This window comes from Lepisma saccharinum, chromosome 17, assembly GCF_977018435.1.
Source record: "Lepisma saccharinum chromosome 17, izLepSacc3.1, whole genome shotgun sequence".
Lineage (NCBI taxonomy): Eukaryota > Metazoa > Arthropoda > Insecta > Zygentoma > Lepismatidae > Lepisma > Lepisma saccharinum.
In genome coordinates this window covers 34284076-34296997 of record NC_139245.1, presented here as the reverse complement: position 1 = coordinate 34296997, position 12922 = coordinate 34284076, and the positions used below count along the sequence as shown (strand labels likewise).

The 12922-nt window shown below is 35.8% G+C and overlaps 1 protein-coding gene across 1 annotated transcript in view; it reads right to left on the bottom strand.

Moving 5' to 3' along the window:
- Nucleotides 1–12922, bottom strand: part of LOC146001365 (pickpocket protein 28-like) — a 45334-nt gene that overhangs the window by 13954 nt on the left and 18458 nt on the right. The window lies entirely within an intron of this gene.

The window sequence follows — 12922 nt, the reverse complement described above, 5'->3', positions numbered from 1 at the left end:
GGCCTATTGTTGTTCTACTGGTTTTCTCATTGAAAATAGAAAGAAAGTTTGAATCTAAGTTTGAATCGTATTTGAATCTTACATTCAATGTCCTCGCCAGAAGATTTTGTTTGGGCAGACTCAAAAATAATTTTCAAACAATCTTCCCTTCGGTAGTCATGGATGCAAATGCACTTAAAATCAAGGTTTTCTTCACAATGTTGAAATTTTGGAAAAAATGTTTAGGTTATTGCTGTCAGGTCTCGTATATATTACGACGTTCAAATGTATAGCCTGGGATTGATATACCCTTTAAAAAAGGTTTTCTACATGACCTGAAAAATGCCCATAAAAATGAATGCAATACATAAAAAGCGTGTGAAATACATGGGATGCATAAATAACTTACAGATTATTATATATATTAAATTGCTGTCTCAAAAAATTGTAGCACAACTAGCGATGATTTCGAGACAATTGACATTTGATTTCTCTCACCTAAGAGAATGCCAGAAAGGTTAATTTCGGTTCTTAAAGCAGAAAGCGACTAATAATATCATTGATTTATGTACTTGAATTCTTCCAAATATTTTGAGCAAACTATTTTTTTAATAAATTAATTAAGGAAATTAGTTTTTACACAGACGTAACACAGCTGTTTTCTACGCGAACTAATTTACTACTATATTACACATAATTTACGTAATATAAGTATTGAGTACAGCGCCTAGAATAACGTAGTGTGGAAAACGGCATGGTTTTGCTCTCTCTCGCTGGTTCCACTCGAAAATGAAATCCGCTAGAGGCGCTGGTGTTGACACCGGGGTACAGCGCTCGACTGCTTATAATGGAAGTAAATGGGGTTTTTGCTGCAACGTCTGATTCTTTTCTTTGTAACATTTCTTTGCATCAGAAAATTGTTATGATATTTGGTACAGTAGTCGCGAAAATATTAAAGAATATTATGAACCGTCTATCATGACCTGTCCTTGAGTTTTTTATTAACAATACGGAAGAAAACATAGGTATGGATTGTAACACGTAACATGACAATTGCTGCGAGAATTATTATTGTGTATGCATTATCCTGAAAGGTTCAATAATAGTAGTTGTATTTGTGATATAACCAGTGCCAGAAAGTATGAGCCCCCCTCATGCAGATTTGCCTACACTTAAAACTTGCTCAACATGCCCATATGAGCTTTTTGCTCAAGTGTGGAACCCCGTCTAATCCAAGATTTTTGTAAAAATGCCCTCGGGAATTTCCTGAGAAACTATGACCCCCCTCAGATTGATTTGCCTACACTTATAAAAGGCACTTCTGTGAGATTGTTGTCCATAAACCTGTCAAAAATATGCCCCTTTTTGATATTTTTTTTGCCCACACCTAAAACTACGCAAACGTATTAACACACACACACACACACACACACACACACACACACACACATATTTACTTCCGGTTTAAGTTCAATTGGGCACCAGGCTCAACTTGCATATCTAGTACTAAAACAATGTAATTCTTCTAGAATTGTTCTGTGACTCTCTCATTTCTTACATCATAAACATATGATTTTTCACCTATGAGAATAACACTACATATAGTGTCATCAGGTAATGCCTCATGGAATTCACAGATAATTTTAATGTTTGTCCTGTCATTCACCACAACTTGTTTTCTTTTTGAAGTGTTGATTACAAACATGGGTCTCTGTGCTTTGAATTCATCTGGTGTGTAATACATATCAGTATTGCCAGTACTGACCCTTTTGTATGCTGTAAATGCTTCATATAATTTAAGGAAATCATCCTTGCAAATGTCTAAATTATAATTTTCTCTATGAAATACCTCATTTCTGCCATTTTTAAGATATATGTTCTTGATGTTGCAGTTATCAAATCTACTTGAACTTTTTTCCTGATTATTGTGTCTTCCAGTCTGAAACAGAACCACCACAAAATCTGGCATGTCGTATTGTATACTGGAGAATGAATTTGTAGCATCAAACTCATAATAAGTACCAGTTGCAGGCTTCTGTACACATTGATATGTATAAAATTGTAAAGGTACTTGTGGATTTTTTATTATATCTGCTTTGTATTTAAGAGCATAACTGGCCTCATATTCAACAACTGGGATTCTTAGCTCCATAGTCTGAATAATGCATTTGCCTTCATCAGGTAGGGTATTGGGCAGAGCTTCCCCTGTAGAGTTTAATGTGCTGTATCTCATCAAAGCATTATTATCATTGGCAGCTCTTCTAAATGTGGTTCTTAAACCACCCTTCCACATAATATCTTTGTAATCTGAGAAGAATCCTGGCAACAGGCGCATAGGGAACGGCAATGTGTGGCTCTTAGATATAATTTTATCACCAGCCTCAAATCCACCTATTTTGTAGTAAGAAGCCTCGGTTTTGGATACTTTTAGAGTGGCCAAAGCTGTGGAGGTAATGCCGGGATAATCCACTCTGTTTATAACAACACCATGCTTTCTGATCTCAATTTCAGAGAACAGATGCGGCACAAAATTGTCCACCAATCTTATATTTGAATTTGCCGGATAATCTGTTCATTCGAGCTTTACAACATCAAATTTGATGTATAGATCTGCTCTGTGGGGGTGTATAAAGCCATCCCCTACATCAAGATCAACCTCAATTTCTGTGTTGGGTTGATTTAAATTTGCAAATGTCCTCCTGTTTGGGGGGAATGATTGTAGCTCATAACTCTCAATATTTTCCATTTTTTTTGTATGTATTTTTATTTAAATATTAATCTCTATGATTGCAGTTGTTGTGGCTCCAGCAAAATCAACTAATTCTTCTTTTTCATTAGTGACCATCAATTCAATGTTATCTATTCTATTATGGTACACAGGAAAATATAATAATGGGGATGGAGTGTAGATGATTGGCTCCATAAATTCAGAATTAGGTTTGAATGTTGCAATGATGCCAGTTTGTTTGTGAGTGCCTATACCATTTGATTTGGTGATCATACCCTCAGCCACATTACAGTGAATATTTAGAGTCTCTATGGCTAAGAATTTAGGTATATTAATAGCAGTGTGTTTGATGGCCGGTTCAAGTTTTGTGTTGTTCTCAAAGCCTAACAGCTCTCCTATAGTACCCAGATCCACTGTTTCTGTAGCAGATACAATCTCTACTCTGTGAGTGACAGAATTTTGACTTAACACTACACCTCTGGGTAATTGAGCATTTAGAGTGGACAGATTATACTGCCCTGGAGTGATGACAATTTTTTGATCCCCTACTGCAATTGTATTGTTGTGGTGTGTAATATTAGGGATCAAGTACATGCCATAAAATGCTCTGAGAGCTATTGTTTTGGGATACACTATGTCATCATGTAATTTGAGTTTCAATATTGAATTTTGGCTGGTGAGATGGAATACCCCCATGATGTTTTAAATACCACAGGGCCTTTTGAAAATTTTCAATTGATGGTTTATTTATTTGAGACATATATCTAAGAACAGATAAACACAAATGTCCGCAATTAACATCTTTGAAATTTTGAACACGGGCATTATTGTAATAAAGATTAGCTGAATTTAGATATTTTATTAAATTTTCAGGTGGAACACCTCCAAATGAATCAAACACAAATGCCTCATCTTTTAAATATTTAAGATAACAGATTCAGTGAGTGCCCTGATTTTTGTACTTATCCAAATTAACAATGCCACACTCTTTGTTGAGTGGTTGTTCTGGTAAAGAATCAGACATGTACACACCTCTAAAATTTTTGATGCCCAGTGGCTTGTTTAAAGCTTCAATATCTTGGTTTGTAAGCGGCTCTTGTTTTTTTTAAACTTATTCATGGCTCTCTTAACACCTTTGCCCTGTTTCTCCATGGCCAGGTTATGGCGCCTCTGCTCATCTAATTCTGCCCTATTTTTCTTGGCATCTATTACTGTTTTTGCTATGGCAGCTGATCCCCCAGCCAAGCTCCCAACAGCCCCAAGTGCTGCTAAGATGGCAGGGATAGTAAATATGAAACCCCCCACATGTGATTTTTTTTTGATTGCTGTAATTTTTTTAATTGGGGGGTACTAAGCAACAATTTCATACCATGTCCCTTTGCAATACAAGAATTTTTTTTCTTGCGCTGCTTTTTGGTCAAAAGGCTATCAATAGGCCCAAGAGATTTGAGACCTGCATAAGGTATTTGATACATAACACCCTTGGCCTTCATTGTAGGTTTATTATATACATATTCACAACCCCCACCCCAGTTTTTGTTTGGTGCTCATAGCTATGGTGGTTCCCAATGCTGCTATTTTTTCACTTAAAGAAGCATCTTTGCTTACAAATCTACCAAATGCAGCCTCTTCTAATTTCTTGTCTGCAACATGTCTCTTGTCAAGATCAGAATGTGTGTTGTATGCTATGTCATGGTCTCTACAAGCAGCATCTAGAGGATTAACACCAGGATCACCTCTGTTTAATCTATGGTCCAGTTTTGTGCCTGGACCACAATACTGATAGCCTGGAATATGTAGTTCAAATGGCAGCTTGTTTATAATGTCATTAACCAGGCCCCGACCCTCAGAAATATTCCAAAATTTAGGTGGTAGAGTATTAATAATTTTTATGAGATATCCAATCCCCTTAGTGTCATTCACTATAAAATTAGATAATTTGGTGCTTATCATGTCCATAATTCCAACCTTTTCATTGTAAAAATTGTGGTTCCCAGCATTTTCCTCCCCAGCTATCACCAATAACCTATCTACAAGTTTCCTGACATCATCAACCCACACAAATTCTTTAGGCAGGGTGTTGTATTGTTTGATTCCACTGCCAGTCTTGATCTGTGACCATATGGGCTTGATTAAATTATTGTATTTTGCCCCACTGCTAGACTTGACTCTTTTTTGTGTGGGATCATTGTTCTGGTATAGAGCATCTGATTTTATTAATATTTCTTTGTAGTGCTCATAATCTTGATCTGTATAGTTGCCAGGCCTTTTCCTAGTCATCAGTTCCCACAACCCAGGTGTGCCGGGATATTTAACAAAACCACCTTTTTCTCCAAGATGAGATTCTGAATATACAATTATATCATCTCCCATAAATGTTACTCTGAAATTGCCAATTCTATGTATGATGCTACCATCACGCTCTGTGTCAGCATATAAGCCAAAAACCTCATCTTTGTTGTCTTTAGGTGTGCTTAAATATTTTTGAGCAAGAAGACCCAATTCAATAGGATCCAGAGTAGCTTCAATTCTTCGAGGAGCAACAGGACTAGGTGTATGAATACTGGAAAGTGGGGTGATTGGATAATCTAATATGTTCCTAGCAGCTACAGGTACAAGCTCTGTGATCAAATTTTGATTTTGCTCTGTAACAGTTTTGATATTTTTACCTAATTCACTAATAGCATCAATGATAGGCTGTTCTGTTTGTTTGTGTTGTTCATAAATTCCTCGGTTCTGTGATTTCCATCCCTTAAATCTTTTTACAAGATAATCTCTTAATTTAAGATCATCAATGATTGGCCTTTTCATGGTTATTTATATATGTTTCAATGTCTAGAATAAATAAAAATGTTGATTTTATTTCTGTATTTGCCACTATTGGGTTTTCTTGTCATATCAATTGTGACAAACCCATAACTGTTTTGATTCCAACACCTACTGCAAAACTTGGAAAAGTCATTGTAGCTCAAGTCCCCACCTGCATATTCATCATGTATGTGTTTGAGGTTGGTATGATCTTGATGAAACACACATATAAAATTGCTGTTGTCTCGGATCACCTGCTTCGGTATTTTTGAAAAAGTCTGTACCAGGTAGAAGCAATCAATGTTTTTGTGTCGGCCCTGTGTAAAGAAATTTCTAACCTTGTTTTGATTATCCAGTATAATGTCATCAAACACAACAACAGAATTATCGAGACATTCATGAAGTGGCTTAACATCTGATTCAAAAGTGGCAATATCCAATCCATCATATAGCTTCATCAGCTGCTGATATTTTAGTTGTTCCAAGCTCTTAGAAAAAACATACAAGTGCCTGTTTTTCCAGTCTAACCAGTTGGGTGCCAATAAAAACTTATCAACCATTAGTGTAGTTTTACCACAAGCAGATGGCCCAACAATAAGACACCTAATATTATCAGGCAGCAAGTTGCCATTTCTCTTATTCTGTTGTTCAGGTTCTGGCAGCCTTTTTATAACATCCCAGGTGCTCATATTATCACTTTGTCTGCATCGATCCAGCTGTGTTCTGGAAGTCCTAGCCATTTGACAAATAACTTGTTGCCTTTTCTGCGGATGATTTTTTCTATGAGATAAGTGTCAGGCTGTTTAGTTTTGCTGAGTTCTCCTTCATAGAATCTGCCTTTGAGAATTTCTCCTCGGTGATCTTTTATTATATATGTGTTAAGGGTCCCAGGTTTAACTTGAACCACTGTAAATAATTCAGTGCTCCAGTTTCTTGTAAAGCCTCTTTTGAATAAGTGCTTATATTTCCTGATTCTTACTTGATCACCCACCTTGTATTTGGCCTTTCTTGTTGTTGGCTGGTATCTAGGATAATAAACAGTCCTGATCAATTTTTGCTCATCAGATGAAGTTACTTCAGAGGGTTTCATGTTGATCGTGGAATGGACCGAGTTGTTATATTTATGTAGAAGTTCTGGAAGAATATTAAGCCATTTATAATTACCTTGAAGTGTAAATTTTTTATACATAAGATTTTTTAGGGTTTTGGTGAATCTCTCTACAATTGAGGCTTTGAGATCACTGTAACTCGAATAATGTTTTATTGACTGGCTTTTAATAAATTGTTGGAACACAGAATTATAAAATTCTTTGCCATTATCTGTTTGCAAATAGCGCGGTGATCTTCCACTCTGATTGATGATTGTCCTGATGGCTTCTGTAACACATTTTCCAGTCTTGGATTTGAGTGGCACAGCCCAGACAAATTTTGAAAATGTATCTATTACAGTGAGTAGATACTTGTAGCCCTTGTTGATTTTGTCCAAGTTTTTCAACTGTCCACTTGCCATTTCAATCAAGTCCCCTTGCCATAAATCATCTATGCCTTTTGTGACTACTGGCAGTCTCTTAAAATTATGTCTGGCTTGTCTGTGTAGTTCATCAACAATAATTTCTCTAGACATAATATGAAAACAAGAATATTGCAACTATGGGGTGTTCAGCAGCTGATACTGCAGGATTTTCTAAATATAATTTGTCCCCTATTTGTATTTTAAATTCCAGAGATCCATCATCTTCAACATATGCTGTTTCTAATGTATTGGGATCTGTAAAATCCTCTAACTCTACACTGGTGATTTTTGGTTTGTTGTCAGCATTTGTTATTGATAAGGTGGGGTAGTGGTGTGCCTGTGGTTGAAGCCAATATTTGATCTTGATTGGTCTCAATGTGCCCCCAACAAAAAACTGGTAATAAAATTGTGCAGGGGACAGCATATATATTTTGCCCCTGGTGTAAATGGTGAATCATATTCTTTGTTGGGGATGCTGTACAATTCAAGAATTACTGTATGTTTTGGATTCTCGATTATGCCAGTTATTTCTTTTTCTGCTGTAAGCAATCTGCTTGTTACAGATTCAAGGTGCTCATTGATGGTCCTAACAACATCATCATGGCCTGGCTTGATCTTTATGTCCACAACAAGTTTTTTGTATTGTTGCACAATTTCTTGTAGCTGGGTGGCAAAAACAGACACAGCATTTGCTTGATTGGATTCCATGGTTCCTAGCTGTTGCTTGATATTAGCTACAATTTGTTGCAAATTTTCAACAACTGCCAATTTTGAATTTTGAGCAGTAAGATCATGGACCTGTCTTCTGATATCCTCAAACAGGGCATGCAGTTCATTAATATGTTGATTGGTTGGTAGAGTGGCCACTGTCTGAGTGAGATGTTTGATCTCTGCTTGGATATTCTTGATATCTTCTGATTTCAATATCCTATTCACTGCCCTCTTAATATTTTTAAGTTCCTGTGATGTAGGAAGATTTGATACTGTATTTTGCAAAGATTCAAGTGCCAATTTTACATTGTTTAATTCAGAAGCATCAGCCACATTTTGCATAGCATTTTGGAGCAGGGCTATATCTGCCTGAGTGGGTGTGGATTGTTGTAAAATTTCAAGTTTTGTTTGAATATCATCAATCAAATGATGAAAATGAGATAGTTCAGATTCAGTGTTGAGGTTTTCAAGCTTTGTGATTTGGTGCTGGACACTAACAAGTGTGTCTACAATACCAGGCAGGCGGGATTCCAGAGATTCTTGTACATTTGTCAAATCACTTTGCACTGCTGCTATTGTACCCTCAAGATGGGTTATGGTACTTTGAATTTTTCCAAAATCTTCATATGTTTCAAGTTGCAGCTTAATATTGGCAACACTCCGAGTTATTGCACTCAAAGCATCAGAAGATGGGAAGTTGTTCATAAAATTTTCAAGTGTCTCAATTTTTTCTTTAACCTCGGCTATGGCATTGTGCAGAGGATCCAGATTAGGTATTTGGAGTGATTGGATCTGTTCTTTTAGAGTGGAAATCACTAGATCAAAATCTTCTTGTGATTTTATGCTTTTGACAATTGTTTGAAGCTGTGTCTGGACATTATTTATCTGCTCTTCCAATTGTTGTTTCAATTGCTCAGAGTTGGTGGCCTGGGTCTTAAATTTGGCTTGAAGAGCTGCTACAGCTTCTTCTAAACTTTGAAAATTATCTAATGTTGCCAGATCAGTATATTTTTGAAGCAACAATTTGAGTTCAGAATCAATTTTAAGAAGAGGGTCCATGCATTGTGATTGTAAATTTGTAATTTCTAATTGAGGACTGGCATTGAGTGTGGTTTGTAAAGCTTGTAAATCACTTCTTAATTTCTTGACTCTGACATCAAGCATCAGAATCTCATCACTGTGATCTTCATGCCTTGTATGGCCAAATATATCATTAGGCATTTTTGTTTTAGTGGTTATTTATTATAGAGTATCTGATTCTTAATTCTATAAAAAAGGGTTTAAGCTTGTCATATGATCCCGAGACCTCAATATATAAGCAGTCACCAGCAGAAACAGTATAAACAGTGCCAGAAATCATGTTTGAGTGCTTAATTCTATAAATATTTCTCCCTATTGAAATCTTGACATCACCCTCAGGGGTTGTAATAAATTGTAATTGCCCACCTACAGGTAATTGATAATTATTTAAATTATTGTTAAATATGTACAATGTTTTGCCCGTTTCATCATCAACATCTGTAAGTATGCTGTTCAGATGAATAATTAAGAAACCACTCAGTTTAGATATCATATCAGAAGAGGGTTGTGGTGTCGGCAGGTCCATAGTACCTTGTTTTTTAAACCCAAATAAGTTCATAGGCATGTTTTTTTATTTCAAATCATGCTCTGTGTTTGGGCATTGATTGCCATTTTTCAAATCACAATGCCCCCATGGTAGAGTATGTATGCCACATGATAAAATGCATCTCTTATCATCATGTGGGTCCAGAGCCACTTTTCTTACAATATTGCTAGTCAATAAGTGATCCACACTCTGAATTCTGGATTCTGATGTTTTGATTGTGCTACATGATTTGAGACAATTTTTATAATCTTCAAATTGGAGCTCTTTTTCAACAGTTACTCTGCCAATGCCCTTGGCTTTTTTGGCAACAGCACCACTACATGTTTCAAAACTGTACATCTTGGCTCTTAACCCAGCAAATTCCACAATAACATCACCAAGTATCTCATCTTTTAACTTGCCAGGCACCTTTTTGTTGTGGTGTTGAATCTCTGTATGTTCATTGGTATCAAAATATTCAAGCAATGCAGGCTGTGCCATATCTTTATAAACATCTTCTGTTTTAATATCAAGAACAAAACTATCTGTATCCATGTACATCAATTTTACACAATCACCATAAAAAGGTTTCAACACATTATAATACAATTTTAACATGTGTAATTTGGCCAATTCCAATATTACAGCCCCTACATAAATAGGTTTATCAAACTTAATTTTTGTTTTTTTCATGTTGAAAAGTGCCATATTTTCATCATAAATTCTTCTATAATTGAAATTAGGCTTTGCAACCAATTTTTTGCTCAGGCTGGGGTCAGTAATTATTTTAACATCGGTATGTTTTCTGACATTTTCAATAGTTTTGCCATATACAGAATTGACCATCAATTTAAACAAGGCCTTATCAAATTGGCTCATTGCAGATGTTTCGAAGCTCTGTATTTGTATTAATATATGGATTCAACCATTTTAAGTGCCTGAACCTCAAAACTTTTCCAACTTTGGTCACTTGAATACCATGATGCATCAGGAACTGGAGGTTTTTGTAATATATAACATAACCCTGTTTTGGCTCCAGTGTCATCATGAGCTTCTTCTGTTTAGAGCCAGGTGAGCACTGAACCTCGGGAATTGGGGGCAGATCAGAAAATTTGTTGTGTAAATTATCTGGAATTGTCAGATCAACCTCTAAGAAGAGGCCATAGTCACTGTCATCAAAATCCTTAAGATTCTCAATATTGAAATCTTCAACCCATTCAAGCCCTGAATATGGCACTTTATCCATCATGGCATAACCATACAGGCTGTTTGCATCTACATACAGTATATAATTTGATGACAGTGCTGGATCATAATCAGGAATATATTTGTTATTTGCTGTGGCATATCTCTGAGAACATTGCATCATGCCTCCTCTTATACATTGTTCCATAAACAGATACATATCTTGATCTTGGATCAGATCCAATTGCATTTTAGTGTTTAAAAACATTGCAGACCATGCTAGGCCCGGGGCACTGTAAAAATATATTGGATCTAGTTCATAATTTTGCATGGAAGATTTTCTGAATGCCTGCAGTATATCAGCTAAGAGGGTCACATCAAGTTTTAAATAAGCCTTGTGATAATCACCAAATGTCTTGCAATTTAAATTGTTCCACATCAATTGGGCATGGTGATAATCATCAGTGATTCCAGATGCTCTGATTTTGCTGTAAAACTCTTGTTGTGGTGGCAGAGAACACTCATCAAATTTAGAAAAATCTGTAACATAATCATATGGATATACACCCTTCCGCCTAATTAATTTCAGGTCCTGATTTGGAAAAAAAGCACATGTGATTTTGAATTGATCATCAGATAATTGAGTGGCCAGTGTAGCCAGGCTAGCCGATAAAATTCTGTAAGAATCAAGAAATCTTATGTGAATAGGAACACCATTAACTTTAATTATTTTGTTAATGGCAATATATTTCTCATCATTTTCAGCTAAAATATTTAAATTATGCTTCTCAAACCCCTCGTACCTGATCAGATGATGGAAATCATAATTGGATGCTCCATGGCAAAATATAGGGATAAATTTTGGTCTCTTGATCTTAATATTACAGCTATTACACAGGGCCATTAAGAATTTACCATCTGTATGAGAATGGTGTTTCACCTTGATATTTATATCTGAAAATTCAGAATCACATACCGGGCATTTTTCTGCATTGTTGAAATCTTCAATCTGTTTCTCTGTTAAAGGCAACATGGGTTTTGATTTTAATAAAATATTAGATGCTATGTCATGGCTCTCACTTTCTATTCTAAGTGCAAATTCTTTGATGGCATCTGCTCCCATGTATAAATTTTCTTTACTAACAACACCATCCTGTACAACCACATAATAAAAGCTGGAAGGTTCATGTAGCTGGTATGGTGTAATTGAAGATTCTTCAGGATCTGGATTGCAGAATGCAAGAGGTTTGAGGTTTGATTCAAAATCACAGACAATATATGCTGGGTGTTCCAACAAGGTTTCAAACTTTTTGAATTTTGCTTTTTCACTTGGATTAGGCATCACCATATGAACAGGTTTATAATTGCCACAGTATTTCAGATGCTCAATTAACTTGTTTTTAGCAATTTCTGCATTCTGTTCACAAACACCATTCACCATTTCTCTACCATCAAATACACTTAAACATCTTCTACACAACTTGAATATTGTATTGGATTTGTCTAGTTGTGTTCTGACTAAAGCTTCAAGATTATGTATCAGAGTATAATGATATGTGCCATCTCCTTTAATTAAGAGCAGATCAATCGGAACAGCAGATTCATCATCAAGTGTACTGATTCTGAGAGGATCTATCAAGCAATTGCCACGGTCAGTGGAACAAATAAATACATTAATAGATATTTGTTTTCCATTGATATTCCTGGCCTTTTTTTCAAATTTGTCAATATTCTGGACAGACTTTGGATATTCTAAACCCTCCATTGCTTCATCAAAATCATTTTCATGTTGTTTATAATAAGTTATTCTCTCAGGATTCCTTGAAACTGGATACAAAGCAGCTAAAATACACCACAAAAAGCATTTATCATCATTATTTTTTATATTAACCACGGCTGTTTTGTTTCTGATATTGGCAGGTAATGGCACATAAGTGGAACCTTGTAATGGGTTGAATTCAGAAATATTAACATATAACTTGTGTGGAGATCCGCATAGGCTCCATCCAGACTCTTTTGCTGCAAATTCAGAGTGTTTAATATTCAATTGATCTATCAAACTGCTTATTATTTTGTCTGAATTTGCATTTGAATATACGGGTACAGTTTCTGTTATGTGGGGCTGTGTAAATTTTGTGCCATTTGGCTTCTTATATTGTGCAAACAATTTGAGGGACAGCTTATAAGACCCATTTTGTGCATTTAGAATTGCCTGCACATCAGGATTTATACTATTCAAAAAATTCTTAATGTCACATCTTGGCTCTGATACAAAACAGTGATCCCTTAATTGGCCATTAAAACTGCTATGGATGGGTTCATAGCGTGGCTGCTTTGCCGGTGAAGCATTAACAGGTGTTTCATGCTTCCTTTTCAGACCAGATGTAGATGG